The sequence below is a fragment of the Rhea americana genome, unplaced genomic scaffold (assembly GCF_003343005.1).
Source record: "Rhea americana isolate MKP2758 unplaced genomic scaffold, rheAme1 scaffold_0, whole genome shotgun sequence".
Classification (NCBI taxonomy): domain Eukaryota; kingdom Metazoa; phylum Chordata; class Aves; order Rheiformes; family Rheidae; genus Rhea; species Rhea americana.
In genome coordinates, this window is record NW_028185037.1 from 14,793,118 (window position 1) to 14,818,899 (window position 25,782).

General features: G+C 44.8%; 1 protein-coding gene across 2 annotated transcripts in view; it reads left to right on the plus strand.

The window, feature by feature from the left end:
- The window catches only part of LOC146602061 (uncharacterized), a 165,309-nt gene that overhangs the window by 97,176 nt on the left and 42,351 nt on the right, over positions 1 to 25,782 (plus strand). Inside the window, exons 6-7 of one of the 2 annotated variants that reach the window (XR_014897365.1) lie at positions 5,378 to 5,479; positions 6,759 to 13,414. The exons of the other annotated variant lie outside the window; for it this stretch is intronic. The gene's annotated coding sequence lies outside the window, so the exon portion shown is untranslated. Of the gene's footprint in view, positions 1 to 5,377; positions 5,480 to 6,758; positions 13,415 to 25,782 lie in introns of those variants that run through there. 2 annotated transcript variants of the gene reach the window in all.

Sequence of the window (25,782 nt, forward strand, 5' to 3'; positions counted from 1 at the left end):
CTAATTACAGCTTTAAAGGGACCTTCTTGCCTTTGGCTGTACCTGTGGACTSTATAGTGCTGGGTGTACAAAATCTGCATGGCTATAATCAAAGTGATCCTGAAAATGCCTATATAGTAGAATTGTTGCTTTAATAAACCAAAGGGAGTTGTTTGTGTTACACCAAGCAGAGTTTTGCTGTTTCTTAGAGGATAACATTTTAAGTTTTGTTCTCTTTGGAGAAGCTCTGATCMAAAGCACTGGTAGATGACCTGAAGGACAGGTGATTACGTGGAGATAAGTGCAAGTTCCTGCTCAAGAAATATTTTCATGTGCATGTTTGTAAAATATCTGATATTGCTTCTCACTAGGGACTGCTGTCAATTCTAATATACCTTCTGGGAAGGGACGAGTATGCCTCCTGGAGTGAAACGGCAGTAGAGTCCCTCCCTGCATGGGGCAAATCGATACTGAATCTGCAAAGATGTAGGTCAGCCGCAGGAAGGAGCACTAAAATAGCTAGAAGAGCTCTCACTTTATTTCTAAGGTCTAGTGTGTTGTCTGTGGCACAAGTCTGGCTTCTCTCRTTACGGTGTCAGTTCAGGCCAAGTTCAAATAAAGGATGAGTGACAAAGAGAAAAAGGGGGAAAAAAAATCCACCCAACCCTGCTGCGTGTGCATCTCGATTTTGTGCTGAAGTGCGCTGGTCTCATGTGGCTATTGGATTCTCATCAGTCAGTGAGACAGGCGCGACATGCTGAGCTGAGCCAGGTGCAGCACGCGGGGCTGCTTTTAGCTGGGGAGAGAAGCGAGGCAGGCGGCACTCCTGCCTGCGGCAGCCCTAGCCCTCTTAGCCGCTTGGAAGAACTGGCCTTGAGGTGTCAGTGCACCTCAGACATCTTCCAGACATCCACCGCTGAGGGAAAGTCACTTTCACGTGGTCTTTTTAATGCTTGAGCAGCTGCTGAGTAGCATCTGTGCAGCCTTGCCAAGCCAGTTCCCTGTGCATCTCAATGTCAAAGCCGGCCAGGGCASGAGCCCTGATACAGGCTCGTTTTCCTGGCCTGTTCTGTATCTGCAGGTCTCTCTGCTCTCAGCCAGTCCCCTCCAGCCACACCTCGCTCTGCAGGTTTAGCAGATGTCTGGTGAGTGGTGTCACTTGCTGGTCATGGCTCCTGACAAAGCTAGTCCGAGGCATTTTGACTTTCCTGTCCTGTGAATCCCAGAGAGCAGCAGTGGAGACGTCAGGGGCTGCCTGAAGATCCATCTCTGGTCTGGTCCTAGCAACACTGAGGAATTGCTGATTGGGTTTGATTTATAGTCTGGTGTAGCTAAAWGAAGTGTAGCTCTCCCAAGTAGGACCTGTATTGTGGAGAGAACCATGGTGTAAGGACGCGCAGTCCCTCACAAAACGCTGAGGGGTTTCTCGACACTGGGACTCAGCATACTCGTGTTTCCTCTCTCCATTGCTGTATGCACGTTCTCTGTTTACTTGTTTTTCTATGTTCTACATAGTGGGTGAATTCCTGACTTTTCAAGACTAGCTAGCAAAGCCTCCACTGTGCTTCATGAGAGCCAGAACTGCAGGCAGAGTTTATGCTGGAGTGCCCAGGACTTGCTGTGTGCTCCGTCTGCCCCGGGGCTGTGCGGGAGCAGGGGGTGATTGGCCAAGGTTGCTTTTGGATGACAAAAGTAGAGGGATGACAAAAATCCAGTGATCCAGACCACCCAATCTGGTCACGCAGGAGCGCAGTTACATTGATTTCCAGTCCAGCAGAGATAACATTATTAAAGTGCAGTCATGGTCCAACAGTCAGTTTAGAGCTTGTGCTTGCAAGCATGGCTAAAATTTTGTTCCTCCGTCCTTCCTAAAAATCTTCATGGAATACATTCTGTGCTGCCAAAAGTGCTCTGTCAAGAGATCCTACTAATACGAGCTAAAAATGGTTTGTTCTGGGATTTGATTTAGAACAAATAAGACTTTGTAACTAGATCCTACAGCAGACCAGCTATCTGACTGGTTGTTGGTGCACTGTGAAATGCCCTCACAGCTTGTGGTTTGCTGGCAATGTTACATCAGTCGACTTCTTGGCCATGTTTTGCGTACTATAACCTTGAAGATTGAAGGCTACCTAGTGCAGGTGGGTATCACTACCTGAATGGCTGTTTAAATGTATTATTTATACCGCTGCAACACTAGGAGCACTAACCATGGACCAAGATCCTGTTGTTCTTTGTACAAATGTTGAATCAAAGACTATCCATCCCCCCAAGCGCTTACACTCTGAATCAATGGCAGAGGATTATGGTTGGATACATGCAGATGGTGGAGTAAAATGAAAATGCTAGGGCAGTATTGATCTTTTTGACAGGCATGTCTCAGGACACCAGCAGCCTCACATTTATTGAGTTTTCTTGTAAATGTCAGAGCAAAAGAGAGTTTTGATGAAGTTGCTGAGGTTGCTTGGCAGATATTAAAGTCGCATTCCAACCAGGCAAGAAAAAGGCAGGCAGGGAGAAAACGTTAAGACTCTTACTTCATATCTAAGAGGCTTTTCCAGTGAGTGACCCAGGAGAGTCAAAGTAGAATTCGACACTGTAAGAGTGAACAGTGGAGAGTAGCTACTGTGAGACATGAGCTGTGCTTTGGAAGTTCGGGTGCTCTTGAGTGATGAGGTGGGGAAAGAAGGGAGCCTTGTGAACAGCGAAGTTGGATAGGAAAAAAAAAAGACCTTTGTGACAGCACGCTCTTTGATCAGGATCAGAGAAGTCACCTTTCTCAAGACCAGGAGGGTAGTTGTGTTGGCTGTGATAAGGGAAGATGAGAGCTTTAACTAAGTCAAGGGAAGGAGCAGATTGTATTTTAGAGGCTCTGCACAATAAAAATCTGTAAGATTTATGCACAGCCTGGAGGTGGGAATTAGCAAAGGGTCCAAGCCAAGGATGATGGTTTGTGTTTGGGTGTTAGTGAAAGATAGGATTGTAGTGAAGTCTCCTGCAGTGCAGGAAGAAAACAAAGGAAAATGATTAGGGTGAAGAACATTGATGGCAATGGGAAATTTGGATGCTGGATGAGAGCACCAAAAGATGACCTGTGGTTTTATTTTGAACATACAGAGATCAGTCTAATGTAGGGAGGAAAATCTGTGAGTTGTGTGAGGAGAACTGAATTTGTATTTCTAATGATGATCCCAAGAGGGGAAGTGGCTGAGGAGGCAGAAAAGAACAGGACCATGATACTGAGCAGTAGGGGCAAGCCTGAGGGACATCCACAAAAGAAGGTGCTGAAGGATGCTGCAGTGGTAGCAAGGAGGCACGACCAGGAAGGAGAACTTCTGAAGTTTCTGAAGAAACTAGAGTTGATAATGTCAACGGCAGGTTTGATGTGCCAAGGCCAAGCCAGGGCATCTATGGATTCTGAGCTTCAGCTAAGAAATAATGTTACTTATTTGATCGAACTTCTACTGAAAAGTAGAAGTTCAAACAAATGAATAACGTTATTTCTTCCAGATTCAGGAAAGATCCTTGGCAGATAAGCTGGAGCAGGTAGTGAAGAGGTTAGTGCATAACATTATTACAGTTGTCTTTTTGTGTTTGTGCTGGTGTGGGCACATACTTTGGGTAGGTCCAAAGCTTTGGTCGGGAACTTGTGCTGCACCCATGTCCAGTGCAGTGTCTAGTTGACTCTCTATGCTTTCTATCCCATCTCTGCGCACTTGTGGTGGGGATACTATTCCCATAAAATAGGCATGTGCTGACGTCCCTGTGCCTGGTTACATGAGCCTGGCTCTGGAAAACCTCAGCTCCTAGATTGCAAACATAGCAGGGTTCTGTCTGCAAAGGTGTAAGATTACAAAACACACACACACACACATTCACGCACACACAGAGCTTAACCAAAACCGCCTCGTTTTTAGCAGTTGTAAGGGTTTATTCACTACATGGCAGCACAGGAATGTAGGAATGTGAGTAGYGTTAAACCTATTCATTTCATTGGGAGGCATCTCCTCTCCCTTGCTCAAGCCTGCTTGGCTTTAATGATAATTACACCTCTTGACTTGTTCAGCTGGATCGCTGCCACTCCTGCCCTCCCTATGCAGATGCGGGTGGCACAGCGCTGGGAAGAAATGCTGGAGCCAGGAAGGCAGCAAAAGAGCTTAGGTTGTCGATTAGGTGCGGAGCCGTCCTCCCCCTGGAAAGCGCCCCAGCTCACCCCACCCTGCTCACACCCCGTTCCCAGGCTTTATCTGCCCCGGGGAGCAGGGGCTGTGCTGCCTGCCTCCAAAAAACCTTTCGTTGCTCTTCCTGGTATTAACTCTTCTAGGGAACGAAAATCTGACGGCACCTCCTCCCCTACGGCTCTGAGCTCTGCTAAAGTCCTCGACTCAGGTTTGAATATATCYGTCCGATATATTCAGAGCTCCTGTCCTCTCCTCCTGGAGGAGCCTGRCTTCCTCAAGAGCCAAGACCTGTGTACCACCCCTGCTTTTAAAATGCTGCCATATAGGCATGGGCAGAAAAGAGGAGCGTATGCTCTTTTGCTGCTAAGTCCAGGCAGAGAGGAGGATAGTCATTCTCTTGCTTTTGTGTACTCTGCTGCAGAATTTATTCTGCCTTTTTGTTATTTCTTGGATGTCTCCGATTAACCATGCCCGAATGTATCTAACAATATTCCTGTATTTAAAAATTAAATATTGATTTTTAAAAGCCTTGTCACTTTAAAAGTGAAAAAAAAGCAATATTTTTTGTTGGCTTGTTAAGAATTTGAAAGATGCAATAAAATCGGCTTTGGGGTTTATTCGTGCTGTACATTCCCAGGAGAGGAATGCGGTGTTCTACGCAACCCGCCTGCTTGCAGCAGCCGCTGCCATGGCTACTTTCAGCTGCGCTGCTGAAGTTTCGCATGAAGTGAAAGGGCCTGGGAAGTTAGGGAAACCGGTAACGCTGGATCTGTAATGTGAAGATGAATGTTATGTGTTAGCTGCGTATGCACAGACTGGTTGGCTGGAGATTTTACTGGTGAAAATGAGCCAGGTACAATAGCAACTGTCAACGTAATAGAGGAAGCTGGTATAGTTGAATTTGAGTCATACAGACATTTGTAGGTTTTTATTTAAGACAATGTTAAGCCTCCATTTAAAGGACACTGTTCTGTAGGGTCTGTAATGAGAATGGAAGCACCCTAATTCAGTCAGTCTAGTGACCAGCCATTAGCTGGAGACACCAAGGTCTGTAGTGCTACACAACACTGAAAAGGAGACAGTCTGTGCTTGAAAGACGTTAAGTAAAATCGGTTGGACCTTAATAGCTGAGATGCATTCAGACAGTATATATCAATTTCACTTTTTCACTGAAACCGAGACAGTGACTTTTTAATTAAAAACTCTTTTCCCAGCAGGACTTGATGGTGGTAAATCAAGTGAGGAAGAGGTTTGTGTAGCAGCCTTGGATGTTGGATGGTCATGTACAGTGTTTCTGTACCTAACTCCTGGATTTTAGGGTGAGACATAAAGCTTCTGTGTTCCAATGCTCCGTGTCGGTGCAGTGAGAGCAATAGCAGAGGTGTTCCTTTGTGCACCATATCAAACACTGTTTGWTTTGTTTTTAGTCATGGGTATCACTGGCAGATAGCTCCTGTCCAGTTTCTTCTTGATGAGGTTGCTGGACTTATCTGAAGAGATGACCTTTGGATGTGTCATCCGTAGTCACTACAATGATACTCACTTGATTGTTCATTTGCATGCTAATTTAAGAGGTTAAGAGAAGGACAAACAAATTAATATGAGGAAGATTAGAGGATTGGGTGGATGAGATGGGGTCACTAGGGCAACTAGATGGATTAAAGAAGAACAAATGAGAAACGCTTGCTTCTGTGGCAAAGTGAAAAACTTCTCCAGTTTCTCTCTCCACCTGATACATTTAATGTCCTGGATTGAAAAGAAGCAGTTACTTGGAGAAGTGCAATGAAGAAGACAGGCAGCAAACAGGAATACTTTATTTTGTCCTTGCCGTGTTTCACGAAGCTGCTCCTTCAGTCGCAGTGGGTCTCCTCCGTGTGGCATATTCTCCATGGTCGTCTGCAACAGTGGCTCAGATAGAGCATCCATCACGCTGCAGCCTCGCATGGGGCATGGCTTGGGAGGAGCATGCTTTGAGCTGCATGGAGCTAAAGGAGTCTTTGAGTTTTTCTTAGGACATTGTAGCCAAATAGGCAAGGTTGTTAAGGTGCAGGTGAGTGCAGTGTCTGGGTTGTGGGTCCTCCAGCACTGACACCTTATTTATTATTAGTGAAAGTCTACAGCTGCAGAGACCTCAGCAAGACTTTAGCAAATTTCTTGCTGTTGAAGCTAAAAATTCCCCTTCTACTTCCATACATTTTTTATCAGTCCAGGTCCTCCATCTCTGTTTTTTCATCCCTTCCCCTCATGATTCTTGTCATCTTCATAGGAAAACAGAGTTGATCTCTAGTTCTGCAGCTTTCAGTGCTGCTGTCATCCTCCTGCTGTTTTGCCAGGTTCTCCTGTTTTTCTTTTGTTCAGAAAGGGTCCAGAATCTGAGCACCTTCAGCACTTAAGTTTTTTGAGAAGATTAAAAACAGAAGTTAAATCCCTGCGAGCCGTGCGGTGGGCAGGCAGCCTCCCTGTCTCACGACCCAGAGCGCTCTCCACAGCAGGCAGCAAATCTGCCCCCAGTCCCAAAGTGCTTGGCCTGGGCCTGGGTTTTATTTTCCATATCCGTGTAGTGATACTCTGTTTGTCGTCTTTTTTCCTTCCTTCCAGAGAGCGGGTTCAGGTCTCCTCCTCGCTTCCCTTCCTTCTCCATGTGGGAGAGGAGTGGGTGTATTTGTGCAGGGAGCTGTGCAGTGGAAGGGAACAGGAAGCCCGTTCGTCACGCTGGGACCACGAGCGGACCAGCTGCGTTGCGTACTGTTCTCGTCTCTCCGATGGCCATAACAAAGCAGTGTCTGGCTGGCAGACTGGGGAAAAGATGGGCTTCAGGAGCTGGATGTGGTGGGCCAGACCTGCAGCTGCGATCACTGCCACCAGCTGAGTTGCACAGGTGGACCTCACTGGAGCAGTTCGGATGGACTCTAGCTGAGGGTTTGGACGCAAGCTGCAAAACACAGCGCTGCTGATTGCTTGCTAAGTTACTGAAGCACGGCTGCTTTGGGGTCAGCTGCTGCTTAAAGGATCTGACTTTGCAACCTTTGGGCAACTGTAAGTCCTGTCTGCTTTGACAGGAACTCTACAGACAGTAAGATCCAATCTGCACTGTATAACTCCTGTTTCTCTGAAATATCCTCTGTCAGTCATCCTGTTGCATGTTGGACAGGTCCCTTTGGACTCAGAAGGTTTAAAACTGGATAGTGGTAAGTGGATGTCGTTGGGAAGCTGATGGCAAKCAGAATACTTGGAGAATAGGAGCCAGGGAAACTAACCTTCCTCATCAAGTGATGAATCCCTCTAGCTTGGCATTTTTCTCTCACTGTCAGTCCCTGCCATTTCGGGAGCAGATGTTCTCTTCTTCACTAATTCGCCTTGTCACATCAGTGACGTCGCGCACATTGCCGGGAAGGGAACTGTTTTTGCCTCATCACAGGAGGAATTAGCAGACRTCCCAAAGCCTGGGAATTGATTTGATTAATCTCGTGCCTTTGTGTTGCTGGCAGTATGTAAGCCGTGATCTGTAAGGCTGAGTGAGCAGTGGGAGATCTGCCCTGGAGGGAGCATTACAGAAGCAAAAATGCTCAGCAGCTCAGATAGTGCTTTCTGCTTGCAGACACCTGTAAAGATTGATTTTTATTTCACGGATGGGGAAACTGAGGCATCCTGTTTTCCTTTTAAAGAGTCTGTGCTCTCTCCAGGAAGTCATCATTCCTCTAACTTCAAAAACTGAGCTCCTCTCTGGAAAAAAAAGTAACACCTTTCAGACATCGTCTTAGATAGTGGCCACAGTTTTCTACCGTAGATATGAGGCACACCCTGCTCTGAGAAGTAACAGCGCTCCAACGTAACCGCCTTGGATCACCGCTTGGTAACTTGTACCCTCAAGGAAGACAGTCTGGTCGAGTGGTTTTAGGACTCACGCAAAACCAGTCCTGTCTTCTGTTCTCCCAGCTGCTTGTTGGGCAATGTTGCATAGGTTGCCCAACCTTTTCATCTTGCAATTTCTCCATAGGGAAAAGGATGGCAGCAAAAAATAGTCTTTAACATTCTTTGAGATCTGTAGAGGAGAATTAAAAGAGATATGAGAGGGGCTGGGGGAAGGTAAAGGATGCAAGTGTCAAGAATTGAATTGGGAAATCTTTTCCATCTTGTCACCACTATGTTTATTCTGTTCCCATTGCCCCTGTGAGCTTTGTAGAGCTAGATCAAAACTGTGCTTAATGCAAGGCCCTGAACCTTGCTGTTGCTACTGGGTGATAGCAGCCATAGCAATACTAATGAAAATATTAGTATCTTCTGGAACATAAGCTCTTCAGGATTAAAAAAGGTTGCTTTTATATCCTGACACTGCAGTCTGCCCAGATTTAGCTGCAGATAATGATTTTTAGTTTCCTGTGCAATGATTTTTAGTCTCTTATTTTCTTTTGTGTTAATTCCTGCACCCAAGTAACCCTTCAGAACAGCTTCCCTCTATGCAATGCCTCAGTTCAAGGAGGAGCTTGCAGAGGGAAAAAAAAAAGAAAAGAAAAAACAATTTGAGATCATTTGCCTGGGGAAATGTTCTTTTCTCCAGATCGTGAATTCGCCATTGTGGCAGCTGAGGTACAGATTCTATTGACTGAAAAAATAAACAAACTCAAACGTGCTCCTTTTGTCATAACAATGTTTTAGGGCAACGCATCGTCATATGACACAGTCCTTTAATAGCAGCGCTATTGTGCTGGCCGTCCTCCGCTGCGTTTATCATCCGGCAGCGGGTGGTCAGCTGCCGGCCCCGAGCTTTGTACCAAAAGCCGTATCTGTGCCCGTCGCGCGTGACCCGAACGGGGCTGCTGCGAGTGGAGAGAAAAGCCCGGTTACACAAGGTGCCAGCGATCTTGCAGCTCGAGCTGGTGAAATGACTCTGCACTTGCTCAGCAGTTACGCTACAGGTGTGTGCTTCTCTCCCGTGATCTTCATCGAGGTGAGCTCAGCCCCGCGTGCACGCACATGCCCCGGCTGTGTTGAAGGAAAAGGGTAAATGCTGGCCAGCCTTTCCGATCAGTGTTCCTCCTCCTCCTCGGCGCTGGTGGAGCTGGGGAGTGGAGGAAGGTTAAATTCGCTGGCATGCCGAGAGCGATGGGAGCTGCAAAGGGAGAGCCGGCATCAAAGCGAAAATACCAATTTGCTTCTATTTTCTCCTAGGCTCCCTGGCTCCTGCATTTGTTCTCCATAGTATTAAAGCCCTGCCTGGGAATGGGTGTGATGCCCGGCAGTACCTGCATAGCTCATGGGTCCACTTTAATTTAGCAGGGCGTATGCTTAAAAGAGGCCGCCTTCTGACTCGGGTTTTATTTTGCTGTGTAGCAGACCGGCTGCAAACCCAGGTAGCAAGAACTGGGTTTCTTCCCCCAGGCTTGTTCTCACCGGGTCTAACCCTGGCTGGCTGGCAGCCCCAGCTGGCGCTCAACGATGATTAACCCGTTATAGTTGATGCATGTTYTGACACAACAGCGTAGCCCTGGATGGTGAAACCCTTCTTTCGTCCATCGAGTTATTCAGCTGAACTCTTTGGGCTAGTACTTTGTTGACGCATTTATGTGATTTGGGATTGAGATTATGCCCTTCYCGCTGAGTTTCTTGTTAGTAGTCCCAAGGTTGTGGTTTTAAAGCTTGCTGGCTCAAAACACCATCTCCCAGCTTGGCACAGTCGCGTTTTGCTTCTTGGGCCTTTGAGGTTACACAGCAAGGCTTACCCAGATGTTCCTGAATATTCCTGCARTTCCCTCTTTTGATTTCTTGTTGATAAATTTTTAATCTAGTACGCTGTTCTGATTCTGAAGATTACAGGGCAGAAGTTAAGACTCCCCTTTCTGGTGCTGCTTTATTTTCAGACCCGTGAAAATCTGGTTGAGGTAGCTCCAAAACCCAAATTGGGAAAAGAGGGGCGGTTATAAGTGTCRTAGTAGATGGTGTCAAGGAGTAAGTTGTTCAGTCCTTGAAGTAAAGAAAGCAAGGARTCAGGCTTCTAGGAGCTGGTTCCCAGCTCCTGTGGAGGGAACTGCTGCAGCACTGGAGCTCTGGAGGGAGAAGGTGCCCACTTGCCCTCAGCCCGTGCTGGAGCAGCCTGTCTTTGCCTTGCGGGGGAGACGAGCAGAGATCGTGGCTCTGGGCAGCCCATGCCCCGTGGGAAAGGTGAGGTCCACCACTTGCAGCTATGGGATTGTGGGTGCCTCTTGCCTGCAGGAGCCAGCTGTGCTCTGCCCTGCCCTGGGATGAAGGAAACCTCCCATGCCAGATACCTACCAGCAGAGATACTTGTCTGGCAGGGTAGTGTCATCCCAGTTGTTTAATCTTAGTGAACGGAAATGCCAGCGGGGTTCATGTGATCCTTCTTTTTATCCCTGCAATGTATTTAGCTGCTGAAAGCAACTTGGTGGTCAGCTGCGTGGGCAGCAAAGGGATCTTTGTGTATGTGGAGGGGAGAGTGAGAGCTAACGTATCTCAATTAGAGGTTAATTGCTCCCAAATTGGRTGTCCCTGGGACCCTTCTTGAAAGGCCAGTGCTGGTTAATGCTGACCTGTGCCTGTATGCACCTTCTTTGCTAATGAAATGCATGGTTTGCAAAGCCTAGTTCAGATGGGAAGCACATTTTTTTTCAGCTTTCCACAGGAAGTTCCTTTCTAGACATTGAAGGACATCTTTGCATTTTTAGGACAGAGCATAAATACTTTCAGCAAATAATAAAATAAATACACGTATCTGTTCTACTTGAGCATATTCAAGGCCATAAGAGATAACGTCACTGGAAGAGAGCAGTGTCCTATTCCTCTTCTCCTGCCTGTAGGTCAGGGAAATTAGTACAGCAGTTATGTCCTTCGATATTTTAGCTTGTGAAGGCATCGTCCCTATCACGTACTARGCTTTAGCCATTTGTTTCACTCTTTAGCGTCTAGTCAGAAATAACTTGCCTGAGATTGCTGCCTATATTTATACTTGGTTTCTCCAGTGCTATGCGATAGTACAGTAAGCCAGTCAGTTGAAAAATGAGATTGCTTGGTCATGGAGCTGAACTCAGTAYGGTTTTGGGTAGCACAAATAAATACCATTGGTCACTAAAAGGCAAGTGGTCAAGTTCTGTCATTTGTACCTAGCAACATTAAAGGGTAACACCAGAAATCTGTGCAACTTTCTTAGCTTTTACCTGAAATATCTTCAGACTGCTGACTGCAGAGGATGTCATTTAATCTACTTAGTGCAGCCTAGGAGGAGGATTACCAGGCAGGGGGCTGCCCTGGCTCCCACTGGCGCATGGTGCTGCTTCACTGACTGCTTTTACCGGCCGTCAGGTTGCACCGCACTGTTGTGAAAGAGCGACTGTGAACTGGAACGAGGAGCTGATCCAGCTGACATGACTGTTACTCTTTCTCTCCCCCGGGTTGTTATTCTGTAGAATCGGTTCCCCGATCCATTCCGTGGGTTTGCATCACAAATTGGCATGTGCGGGCATGGCTGAAAGGGAGAAACAGAATGGAAACAGAATATCATAAACTGGTACTAGTGCCAAAAATCTTGTGAGGGAGAGTCACGGGTGTAATCGCATTGAAAGCTCAGGAGTTCCAGCTCACCCATGAACTTCCTTGGACTTCTTGCCTCTCTGCTCTGCCCCCTTCCCCATAGCTGTTTTGTTTATGATGATAAATGGAAAAGGCTTTGCACCATGCACRAAACATGCAGTTTGTACCTTGGGGTTGAAAGTCAACAGCACCAAGAGCATGATGTAGTGGAGGCTGGAAGAGTTTCCCATGTTACTTCTTTTCACATCCTCATGTTTTTGCTTAATTGCATCCTRTCCTGATGTTCTTCTATAACAGCATCAGTCCAAAGCAAGGTAAGAAAGACCAAGCAAGAAAGAGATAGGGAGCAACTCAGCTGAATGCCAGGGTCAAGGCTAGATGCCCACACTGACCTTTTGACCTTCTGGTCCCACATTAGCCACAATACCTTTCTCAGCAGCCTCATTTCTCTTCAGCTTGCATTGCAGGTCTGTGCTCACCCACCATGGTACGCATGTACAGCACCAAGCATCATACTGTTGAAGAACTATGTATTAAGCATTTTGCTGGTGGTCACTTTGTGTTTTCTCAGAAGCGGGTTGCTTGTCAGCACCTGTTGCTGCAGCTTGGAGATGGATCAACTCATCACCTGCCCCTGGCAGGTGTTTATTTCCTAACTAGTCTGAAAGAGCCTGCTTTGGAAAATGGGAGAGGTGGGAGAGCATGTCCTTTCCTTGAGCATGTTATTTCTGGGGTGTACCTTTCCCCAGGCGCAGTGTGTAGGAACACTCAACCTTCTCTTTGCTTTGATCCAGGGCTTTTAACTGAACATCATGGTGCTCCTGCACCCACCAAATGGCTTTGATTCAGGCTTGCAATATGGTGTGCACGTGTCCAAGTTGACAGAGGTTATAAACACCCATTTCCTTGTTAAGTTTCCCTGATCTGGTATCGCAGAAGTTGAGAGTGAATTACAGTAAAGCTTGCTGTCACAGTCGGTAAAGTACTGATTTTTTGGGGGGTTGTTTYTTGTTTTTTTTCCTAACAGCACTTGTATTTTTAGCCGTTATTATCAGATGCAAAGGGATCCTTTATCACTGTGTACCTACTATATCCCCCACTAGTTCACAGTTCTGATCTGAGGTTCCAGACAGGGCAGTAACAACAGATAGACCCTGAAAAAGTGTTTTCCTGTGTGCCCTGGAGAAGAATCACTCTAATGTGAGGTGACTTGCTGCAAACTTGTGGCCAGAGAAAGACTGATGGTTCTAAGCAGGAATTTTGTGACCCGAAACTTAAGGCTGTGGCCGGGTCATTGRCCTTCTTTCAAGTTGTTTTCATTCAGCTGGAAGCTTTCTTGTTATGGATTGAGTTGCATCCAGGGAGCATCTGAAAGGTCGCTTAACCCTTTGCAAGGCAGCAAAAACAGAAAGGAATGATAACACATTAAATCCAGAACAAGCAAACAACCTCCCAAAACACTAGCAATTGAAAAAGCCCGAAAGGGAGGGTGCTGGTTTGTATTGCAAAAGCAGGATGRTGGACAAGTGGCGCTTGGGATGCAGCAAAGGTTTATATGGAAGCTCAGTGCTTCTTTGGATGTAATGTGGGTAGCAGCACTTTTCCCCTCTCCTCTCCTCTTCCTTCWTCTTTATTCTAATGTGTTTTACTAAATTACAGTGCATGATTGTAAAATACTAAGAGGGGGAAAAAATAAATCAACAAAACCCACAGGTGTTGTTTAGGTGACTCTTTGATGTAGTTCACCCATAAATAAAAATTCTGCGAGCCTCATGGGATGGTTTTGGCTAAAGGTCTGAACASGGACTTGAGACTGGCTTGTTGGGTGCCTTATAAAAACACCTCACTGAAGTTTCCTTTCCCATCCTTCGTGTCTTAATTTATATGCATACAGGCCTTTCACACAAGGCGCTCGGGTCCTAGATTGACTCCACTGTTATGGTCCCAATACTGCTTTGGATCTGCAAATTGTGCATAAAGTGAGTGTTGCCAGCAGGTCGAGGCCTCTTCTCGAGTACTGTGTCCAGTTCTGGGCTCCCCAGTACAAGAGAGACCTGGAGCTACTGGAAGGAGTCCAACGTAGGGCTATGAAGATGATCAGAGGGCTGGAGCACCTGCCCTGTGAGGAACGGCTGCGAGAGCTGGGCCTCTTCAGCCTGGGGAAGAGAAGACTGAGGGGGGGATCTGATCAATGTGTACAAGTACCTGAAGGGAGGGTGTCAAGGGGACAGGGACAAACTCTTTTCAGTTGTCCCATGTGACAGGACAAGAGGCAATGGGCAGAAATTGAAGCACAGGAAGTTCTGCCTGAGCGTGAGGGGGAATTTCTTCCCTGTGAGAGTGACAGAGCCCTGGCACAGGTTGCCCAGAGAGGTTGTGGAGTCTCCTTCTCTGGAGATCTTCAAGGCCTGCCTGGATGCCACCCTGTCTACTATGCTGTAGGTGACCCTGCTTGAGCAAGGGGGTTTGGACTAGCTGATCTCCAKAGGTCCCTTCCAACCTTACTGATTCTATGAACACCTCAACATGAGCTGTTTACACAGAGCCAGAGCTGAGTCCAGGTTCAGGCGAAGGGCAGAGCATCTTCTGCGCCACCCTTCTTGCTTTCGCCGGGTGCGTTGGGAAGGACGGGCCGTCGCAGTCCCTCCCCTGAGCCGAAGCTTGTGGCCCGTCCCGAAGTTAGAGGCACGACCACGTTGATAGCGTTGGACCTGCGGCAAGGAAGGAAACAGCAGGGCGATTGGGCAGCGGTTGTTGGGCTTAGCGTGAGCAGCGAGTACTCCTCTGTGATACTCGGTAATAAATTTGGCCTGATACTTAAGTACCAGCTCCCAGGAAATTGACAGCGGAGTAATTAGCGTGCGCTGACTTATTTGTACAGTGATAACAGCAGGAAAGTATTGAAGCAGGGAAAACAAACACATTATTCATCCGAGCCTTCAATCCGAAGCCTTTACCTGACAGTTTGCTGTTTACAATACGCCYGTCTATTTTTAGGCTTCTGAGTCACGCAGGCTCTTTTTTTTTCTGTGTTTGTTTTGTGTTTTCAGTTTGCTTACAGAAATTGGAAATTAATCTGTGCTTAGAGATAAACACATGCATTTTTAAAATAAACCTTTTGAATTCGAGAGGTTTATTTTTTTATTTCTTTACGGACATGCTAAAGCGTTGGCACAACAGGTCCAAAATGCTSGTCCTTACAAGTGGAATAAAGAGACTGTGAGCAGAAAGCAAACGTAGCGAGAGGGGTTAGCCATGTGGCCCCAGACTTTGACTTGGGATTTTTGAACGAGATTCCCCTTTCTACTGGGATTATTTTGTGTGACTTTGAGGACCTTTTTTCCTTTTTTTTTTTTTTTTTTTTTGGCACAAGTTTCTCTGTTCAGTGTAGAGCTTAACTAGCCAGTTTTGAGTTCCCCACCAAGATGTGAGCACAGGGCAGAAGACTTAGTAACGTGGGTAATTATTATTAATGAGAGGCCGTGGGAGACTGGCAGTGGGGTTTCGGGAGTTTGTGGTTATGAGGCACCTGAAGAGGATGTTTGGGGAAGGGCACCTTAAAATGTGTAAGTATATGAAAGAGCTGCTACAGAGCAGGAGATGTTTGGAAACCCGAGAAAGAAAGGTGGCRTGGGAAAACACATGCCTTCCCCTTGAGATGGGAAAAGTGTGGATGGATGCGTTTGCTTTGCCCTTCTTTTCCGTGCCTTCTCTCTCCTTTTTATGGCAGTGTCATCCCCAGGCGCCCATCAGCCTTGAAGCTGCAATTCCCTACCCGACATTGCCAGACACTTGCGCTAAATCCTTTGAAAACTCTGCCTCTCTCACTGCAATGAGAAATAAATAACAAGGGTGGGGGCAGAAGACAGGCTGTCTCCACTGGAGGGGAGCTGAAAGGGCCCCCACTGTTTTTTCCTAGAGATATATTTTGTTAACAGCTAAGGAAATCACCAGGCAAAGCACCTCCCACAGCCAGCAGCTATATCACAGGAACCCATATCTGCAAATGAAACACCAGATAAATCAGATTTAAAGTACCTTTTTTAAATACTAAAGGCTTTTAAGTATTTGAGCCAGCCATCAAAAAGGTGTGTTACCTTCTCCATATCTTGAAATCTTTGTGTGGAGCCTACATGCCTGCCTGGAAGGTGGGGCTTAGACAAACACTGACTGTAAAGCTCAAATCAAAGGGAAATGAGTGAAATTTCTGACCTCTGATATGCAAGARTGAGATTGGATGATCAAATGATCCTTCAAGTCTTATGAACTAATTCCCATGCCTTACAGCCTCAAATGTTCAGCTGTTATCATCTTTATCCCTAGTTCCCCCGTGCTTTCAAGCCGTCATTACACGTGCTGTTCTGGAGGGTGCCTCATTTTGACTGCAGCTTCTGAGTCTCTTAGGTGGCAATAGCAGTTCATTGATTTTTATCCTACAGGATAGTTCAATCTCTTGATCTTATTCCTGTCAGAATTGAGGCCACGCACTTAAAGCTCCCAAGCCAAAAGAGATCGGGGTAAGGAAGAGTATTGCAGATGAAGGTGCAGATTGAAGATGGTGAATGGGACAGGCTTGTCCTGAAGTATGCATCCAGGCAGGGAGGGTGGAGAGCATTCAGAGAAGAATCCAGACCAGGCTGAAGGAAGGTGCTAGTTGTTTCTGCACAGCTGTGAGAAGGACCTGAGCAGGACATTTACATCCCTAAACATTTTCAACTCTGTGTCTAAGTGAGAAGATCCACTGAGGAGCCCAAAGTCTGGAATGGTCTTTTGAGGCTTAGTTAAATCAGGCAGATGTGAAAGACAACAGATTAAAAAAAAAGACCCATATGCATGTTTACATAATGCTATATATGAAGTCTTATATATCTATGACTTTTTTGTGGTTTTTAAACATTGTCTATCTATAGGATTTAGATAGTTCTTCTCCCATTTAGAAAGAAAGGTAAAACTTTGTTTACATTTTCACATGACTCCAGAAGCTACAGCTTTTGAGAAATGCACCAATTATCAAGCAATTGAGTGTATATGAGAGTGCCAGTCTGGATGAAATTGTATGATCTAGATCTTCTTTATCATTTGGTGATGCTCATGTTGAAAGGAAAGAAGAACAGAGATTTTTTTTCCCCCAAGATAATGTACACACACACAGCTGTGTAGCAGATGGCTCCTTTCAGATGTAGTAGGGATGCTGGACAATGTTATTGCTTCCAAATGCTTTCTGTCCTATTGATTTTTGCCTCTCCTCACTAGCAGAGCAGGTAAAGCTCTATGCGTTATAGGTTGTGCTAGCAACCACTTTTAAATACAGCAACATGCTTGTTTCAGAGGGAAAGTGGGTACTTTTGCTCCCTAAAAACAAACACAGGGGAAGTAGGCCACGTGATCATCTGCATCATTCAAATCCCAAATTGGCCTCCTGCCAGCCTTACCATAACATTGACAGGGATTATGATGATTTGTCTTTGATGATGATGTTTCAAAATTGCTACTGCTACTGGAGAAAGTTTTGGCAGGCCTCCATTTCTTGTATAAGATAATTAGCCCTCCTACTTCCACCTTTTCTTCCCCACCCTCTTCAAAGCCTTTAAGACCAAGYGTGGTCAGAAGAAATCCTCCTTATTAACATATTCAGAGCCTTTCTAATGCCAGGTACCAGAGAGACAGTTCTGTAATCCTACRGACTTCACATTTTTTGAGCTTAGTGACTTCAGAACATCAACATTAATTTAATGTAAAACTAGCTTTGGGGAACATGCATCAGCAGGAATTAGTAGGGTTTCTCTAACASCTACTGTTGCAGATGCATGCAGCCCTGATTCGTATTGCAGTTATCACTGGCACTCTGACTCACTGCTCTGGCCCTTGATTTACATCTGTGCAACTGAGAGTCTCCAGGCATCGTTCAGGTTGTCTGGTTGGGCCTCTGGAGTGACACAGATCCTGGGATTTGCCTTAGCCATTCCTGGATTGTCATTAGCCATAAAACTGCTGGGAAGATGCATGGTTCTGATAACCAGATTTTGCGTGATGGACATGTTGCCGTGTTGGCTGTGCTGTTCTGTGCGATTGCCCTAAACACTGCGTCTGACTAGCCCAGAGGCGTTCTTTGAGATTTGTCCTTGTGTCCGTTGTACGAGAGAGCAAACCATTAGCAGATGGAGTATCGAGGCTCAGGCTAATTGAATTGCTACTGCCATAAGCCACACCACAGGGAAGGCAAGARAAGGGCTCCTGGTCCGGTTTATTATATACTAAATTGCACTGCCTGTCTGCAGTCATCACAGCTCCAGCTTAAATTAGCACTATGTCTGTGAAAATACGTAAGCTCTGGTCAAAGTGGAGGCTCCTAACAGCCCTYGGGTAGCTTGTCCTGAAAAACTAACAATAACCAGTGAAATCTCAAAGGGAGGAATTAAGTAGCAATGTCAAAACACAGTTGGTCTCCACTGACTTTAACTGCTGTCTAACAAGCACAGAAAGTCACCCTGCTCCAGTAAATGACTGGGCTTCTGCGCCCTGTGGCATAAAACCTGCAGAGGCTTCTCTGGTTTGCTCCTGCCACCCTCTTGGTCTCAGCACAGCRGCAGGATTGTGCTCTGTGATGAGATTTTCTAGTGTAGGCATCTGGGGGAAAGCGATTTCTTATTAAATTTTATTTATATTTCTGCATCCACTGATAAATCTGGCTGCCAAGCATCTTAACTCAGCTCTGCCTGAAAGCTAATTGAAGGGACATCCCTCCAAAGGACAGCTAGCGTTGGAGAGAAGCAATTGTCCCATCACCTCAGCTCCTGGGGAGTTGAAGGGAATTCACATGCTGGGAAACACTTGAGAAGAAATCTTTCTGACTGAGAAAGAGAATCTCTTCCTAATAGTCACCTCTAAATGCCCTTCTGTGAGATTAAAAAAAAAAAAAGAAAAAAGAAAAGAAAAATACCATGTTTGTTTTGTTTGCCTTTCACCATGCATTGTTTTTGCCCAGTCAGTGTGTTTTTTTACTTGTTTCTGTTTTTGTCTGACAGTGATTTTTCTAATTCCTTAGCTGGAAGAAATCAGTGTAGATTTCTTAGTTTAAYAGCATCTCACTTTGTCACTGGTGTTGAGGATCTGTCACTTTTGCTGCTGGACAACAAGGGAAATCCACGTTTTGGTGCTGAAGGGGTACAAAGGACTTGCAAATCCAGTAGGAATTCATGTATGCTGGAGGGGTCAAAACCTCCGATAATTGGGCCTCTGTTCTCTGTACCTAATCGACTTCTAGGTTTTAAGGTCATTGTGCTTGTCTAGTCTGACCTCCTATATAACAGAGATCATAGGACTTCCTTGAATTAATTTTCACTCTGGGTTCAGCAGTTGTGAATGGACTCAGACATGCATCTCTGAGGGGAGAAAGACTGCAGGAGATGGAATCCCATCTTAATCTAAAAATTGCCAGTGATGGAGAATTGACCACACCAATTGGAGGTGTCCCCCCCCACACACCCTCTGTTATTTAATTGCAGCATTGAAAAGTGGTGTCCTGTTTCTGGGCTGTTTTCTATCTAACTTCAACTTTCAACCTTTGGTCTTGTTATCCCTTTATCTGGTGGAGTGAAGAGCTTCTTGCTGACAGGTACTTACAGGCTGTGAGGTACCTTTTAACTTTCTCTTTGATTGACTTCCTTGAGCTCCTTGGTACAAGCCTGGTTTTGTTCTTACAGCTTTTCTCTGAACTCTTTCCAGTTTTCCAGCATTCTTCAAGTGTAGGCACAAGTATTAAACCTCGTACTCTGTCTGCTGTGCCAACACCATGGCCCAAAGATAACAGGGCCTCTCTGCTGGTATGTGACATCCCTCATTTGTGCATTCAAGCACTRCATTAGCTTGTGGACCTGCCTGGTGAGCTCATGTTGGGCTAATTATGTCTCTTACCTCAGCCAGTCCTGTAGGTCTCATACATTTGAAAAGTTTCCATATAGTTGTTTCTTTAATACATCAAGCATCTCATTAATCTTTTTGATTTTTTTTTTTTGAACCACCAGGAAGGTGGTTCAAAGGGGAGGGAGATAAAACTGAGTTATCACTAAGAGATCCCACTAATGCAGTGCAGGACAGGGCAGACTGTGCATATGAATGAGCCCCAGAGTCCAGCAGTTGTTTTGACCTCATCAGCTCCTGATGAATCGCTTTCTCCCCCAGAGACCCGTTTAACCTGGAAGCCCTATCCCAGCACAACTTACTGTTGCTGGTTGATAGCATAACATGAACCCCCCTGCTTGGGAGTCATGGGTTGACTGTCCCCATTGGGCATTTGGGGTCARTGCTAGCATATTTCTAGACATTAGRCACAAGACAGTTGAGTGTGTTTCTATTCGAAGTTGTTTTATTGTCAGTTTTATGTTAATTTTATGTGTAATGAATCAGGGGAAATTAGGGTGTTGATCTAATGGAGAACCTAGAAAGCCTTTTGGTAGTAACATATGGAGATTTTTCCAGCACATCTGCTTAGGCCATTGTCAAAGCTGGGACATTCAGCAGCCCTGCTGGTGCCTTTTACTACACGCTGCTATGTGTAATGCTAATTTATTAGCAATTCAGGATTGTAGGAGGGGTTAATTAAAACTGAAGTAGAGGTGGGAACAAYCAGTTGGTGAGGAAGGGAATCCAGATCTTAACTCAAATTGTTCCTATTTTTGTCATTCAGGTAGAATGTTTGGAAGTAGTTGTGCATTTAATCCTCCTCTGTTGTAAGTACTGTGCCCCGACGGGTTTGCTTGGTGGCAGGTAGCTGTGAGCCTGTGCTATTGCAGCTCTGTGATGCAGGCAAGTCATTTGTCTATTTAGACTGACAGTCTGTATCTGAATTCAACTGAGAACACGGCAAGTTCCACTTACGCAGCAGTGGATCTGTGAAAAGATATTCCAGTCTTTCCTCTTACTTGTGGAAAGCTGTTTTTGCTCTGTGGTTGTATCAGTGTTTCACACTTTAACATTGCATCATTAATCCCCTTGCCGGGGTTGTCAGCATGCACTGTGCCTTCTGGGGAGTGTCAGGTTCGGGACAACTCGGCTCCCTCRTAGTGGGGGTTCACACGGCCAGGATTTTGAAAGCTGTTCTTTTAATGCCACTGGGTCAGCGTCATGCCATGCTGAGGGGARTGTTTCTGGCAGCCTGAGGACAGCACTCTGCAATTCCAGACGCTGTGAGCCGTGCAGCCTCCTTACAGGCACTCATTACAAGCCCTCAATTTATGTGCACAGCTCCTCTGATACCCATTCTACTGTAGTGTGAGGTGAAGCTCCTCACAGTGCCCTGCTCTTCCCCCCTTTTTCTTTTTCAATGACTTCTACCAGTAGCCGTTTGCAGCATGACAGACAGCCCATCTTCCAAGCAGTCCAATCTGTGGAGCTTGCTGCTAAGTACTACCATGGACAYCCAATCTTGAAAGGTGCTCAGCAGCCACAAGTTCTTTCAATAAAAAAAGAAYTCAAAAATTCATTCATTTTTCGGCTAGTGTGTCACCTCTTTTCAGAGATGATGAGGTGACTTTGGAGGTTGTCCAGGTTAATATGAGGAAGAGAGTGGAAGCACGTGCTTGAGGTATGGCAGAACACTTTGGTGGGAGGAGATGTTGATGTGGTAGGTGCMTGTGAGATGGATGGGCTGAAGGTGTAGATCTCTTCCTGTTCGTGATTCTTCCTCTCTAATGCAGGACACGATGTCATGACCTGGCCTAGAAAATCATGTATTTGTCTAGTTTCAAATCCATATAAAATTGAGTATTCACAATACACTATGGAAAGGAGTTTCACCACTGCATGAAGAACCACCTCATTTTGCTTCTTTCAAGCCTTTCTCCTGCTTTATTAGAAACATCCTTGTTCTTCTATTAGAATGAAGAGTGAACAGTCAAATTGTTACCTAACTTTTCTATATCATTTCTGAATATGCAGAGAAGTCATATTGCCCACCTCCCTTAAGTCATGTCTTTTCCTGACTGGAAAGTCCTGTAAGCACTAATCAGAATTACAGCTAGAGAAATACCCTTCCTTGGCTTAGATTTTGGAGGTTTTGTGGCATGGTGTTTTCCTCAGTAGCTTCATGAAGACAGTGGGTGGGCATGTGCATATATTGCTGTGTGCGTGTCAGTGCRTGGAGGGGGTTACCAGCACCATGTCTGTTCCCTGTGTAATGTGACAGCAGAGACTTGTGTTCTCTGGATATCACATCTCAATTCTGAAAAATTATGCAAGGGTCAGAGCTCTTAAACCTCATCAAGGTGATAAAATTTCACAGCTGACTCCATGGAGGAGGAAGATTCTTAAACAAGCAAAAGAAGGAGAGAAACCAGCTGCCAAGAGAAATCAGTTCTTAAGGGGCTCTATGCTGCAAATACATGGACTGACAGTTGACCCCAAACCTGTGACTGTGTAGCTACTTGCAAGACGAAGGTCATCTCCACACTGGAAGCTTCTCCTTTGAGTTAAGGAARGAAAGAGCATAGGAATGTTCCTCTTCTTGGGGGTTCCCTGTAATGACTGACAGCACTGGGCAAGGCAGGCTTGCTGACACCTTTCGGCTTTCTTACTTGGTTTGGTTTCTGCTGTGCTGGTACCAACTCTGTTGGATCTGTGTGGCAAGGGGAGTGGTTTCAAGTTGTGGTCCATCACTCCGTTAAGATCTCCTGTGTGCAGACCYGAGCTGTGCAGTACTGCTCTTCACTCACTACCATTGAAAGAGAAGATCTCTTCTTACGTGAGATCTGTTTATGAGTTATTCCCATCTATCTTCTAGACCTGATCTCTTTCTCTCTTGCCCTGGCAGTTCTCCATGGTTGTTGGGTAGGAGTTTGCTGTCTATCCCCAGTGAGAATGGACTGCCTGTTGCTTCTTCTCTGTTGCTCTTGCTCTGCTGTTGCTTGCTTGAAGCAGCCTTTTAGCCCTCTCTGTTGTGTTGATCTGCCAACTCTTTGAAACGTCCTACAGAAGCAATCGAAGGCTTCTTGTTTCTTTTTCAGGACCGTTATGCTACCACTATTTACATTTGGCCATGGTCAGCTGGAGGAACTCCTGGAGATTAAAACCTTTAATTCGCATTAACCTACCTAGACGCTGTGATTCTGTTCCTGCCTGGCCAATACTCTATATACAAACAACTCCTATTTTTGACAAAACTTAGAGCTTAATCTGGATCTGATTTTTGGAGTTGTTTTTAGCTCCTCCTTGGACCAGTATTCTATACCCASTGGAGCAATATCTGCATTGGTATTAATCAACACAAAATGTAGTCATTTTGCTGTTCTTTGAGCTGTATTTATGTACTATGTATCTATAGTCTAAGTTAAAAATTTATTTAGGATAGAATTTATGTGTAAAACTGATATTATTTCATTGTATATTAAAAGTTACTCAATTTGATCAAAGGAGCTAGATGTTTCCTTTCTCARCATTGGTGCTGATTGGGAATTTTTCAATAATAAGCTAACGTTGAAATTGAATGCACCCTCAAGAGAGAGTTGATGTCAAAAAATACCCCTTTTTGAGAAAAGCACAGTAATCTTCTAAACTTTGGGAAAAGGATGTCTATTGATAYTACCTCTGTTTTCTAGACTATATTTATATTTAATTTTAATTTGAAATGACTTTATTTCTAATGCACTTTACTGGTAAAAAAATTAAAGCTTATGACACCTAAGGGAATATTTCCAACTGTTGAAACAAAGTGTTTCAAGTCAAAATGGGTTTGAATTTTAGGACCGTTAAAGTTTTAAGGTTGACCATTTTTTGCAGTCATTTAGATCAGAAAAAAAAAAAAAATCTTTAAACCCTCCAAGGATGGTAGAATTATTTTTTCCTAGATTTATTTAACATCTCTTGTTAATCTCTGTGTTCGAGCATAACTTTCTGTTGGCTGAATTTGTGGACAGGAGCAAGATGTTCTTCCTTAGTACTGTAAGGTCAGAGTATCCCTTGAAGAGAGAACTAGACATTGTTCTCTTATGGGACTAAACTTTCAAGCTCTTTAATGCAGTGAAAGTTTGTTCACCTTTCCAAATTCAGATCCTAAAATTGTGCTTTCTTTATAGGCACATCCACAGTTTGAATGATGAAGTTTGACGAGTTCTGATTTTGGCTTGAATTACCGCCTTTCAAAAGATACTCTGAACTGTCCCAAAGGTATTTTGAACTATCCTGGCCTTTYGGAACAGGATTATTTTTAAGTTTTTATCTACAACCTCACACAAGGAGAAAGAACAGAGTTAGCTGCTTGGCATAAATAAATGTCGTGTTGCYGTTGGGAGACCTCAGAAGGAGAAGAGCCTGGAATATAGCTCTCACTTTAGAAATATGGATTTTGCAAAAGAGAAGAAGAGTCCATGAGGGAAGATACAGGAGGAAGGAGAGGTGAAGTGATGCTGCAAACGAGTTTCCTGACTTCCAAAATGAGAGTGATGCTTCTCAACGAGGTAAAAAAGAAAAAAGTAAAACCAACCCAATAAAACCTTTTCCCTCCATCCAGACTCACTCCAGTATCCATCAGGCAAGAAGTAGGATGGAGATGAGTTTAGGCATTATTTTTCGGTTGAGTGGTTTCTCCTGCTGCCTCTGACCTCCCTTGTATATCCTTGCCCGTTTCCTATACTTCGTGTCACCTGCACCAGCCTCTGCAGAGCAGATTGGGAAGGCCAGCAGACATGTAAGCAGGCTTTATGTAAAAATAGTCCATATATATCAGACTTAATTTTTTCAAGAATCTCTGCCCCCGCCAGAGTAAGATATACCACTACCAAAGAAGACTTTATACCTTTTTTTTTTTAATTCCAGAGGAACTAACTTCTTTATTTTTTAAAGCAAGAATGGCAAATTGTTCTCACTCATCTACATTGTTTGCAGCTCCAAATCTGGAGCGTGGCAGTGCTCTATTTTCCAAACTGATGAAATTCAATGGAAGCTGAAATAACTGGGCTTCTTGCATTAACTCATCCAAAGAGATGACGGGAAAAATTCAAGAGCAGGAAAAAAGAGAGCAAAGTTGCATGGTTTACATTTTTTTTGAAAAAATGTTGGTTGCAGAAAGAAAAGTTGAAGCTTGATTTATTTTTTAACTTCCCTCCTGCTGCGAGCACTCATTCTCATTTCCTAATGAACATGCTTGTCCTCTCTTGTTCTCTGATGGGCTCTGGAACATCGTTGTCAGTGTTGCCCTGAGAGGAAGTCTGGTTTGGACTGTAGAAGGGTGTCCTGGTTTTGTCCTGTTTAGCAATAGTGCTGCACAGGCATGAGAGACACTTGGCTTTCTTATGAAGTGCATTGCACAGTCCAGCTGGTTCCTGTTAAGATTGCATAGTAGCAGAGGAAAAAAGACAGTAAGACCAAAGGGACAAGGAAACCCCCAAAATAGCAAAACAAAGAACAGTGCATCATGCTTTTAATCACACTCTTCCTTCCTCTAAGGTTGTTCTGTATCAAGTTGCTGTAATAGTTGTGCCAGCATGTGATAGACCCTTATTGTCACTTTAGGGTTGCCTAATAAATTTGACAGTGATGAAAACAACTGAACTGAACCCCCCACAGATGAAAATCCCCTCTTTCAGAGATTGCCCTGCTCTACCTTACCCCTGTGTGTTAGACCTGACCTGGAAGGACCATCTCTAATGAGATTTTAATCTCCTCAGTTTATTCAGTCTTTGGTTTAACTGCTGATATTTCTAGTGAGAGTGCTGATGGCACCAGTAGATCTGGTGATAAGAAGATACTRCTGACCAGGAAACAGCATTGATTTCACACTGATGAATAAAATATCTATGAAAAAGTATATAGCTACTGCTGTTCTGAAGTGGGTTTGAATCAGAGGGAGGAAGAACACTTTCAAAGTTTGGGTCTGACCAGTTCCGTGTAAGCACTAAATTCAAATATAATTTACTGTTTAGGTATAAGTTTCTATTTCAGAATGGAATTTCGTATGTTGATCTTCAGTCTAGGAGTGAAATTCCCCCATCTAAAGGTAGTGGTAGGRAAGTATTCAATACTCTTTTAATAATAGGTGTGCTGATGAAGATGAGAGGAAATAGAAGTGGTTGTACCGAGTGAGACCATC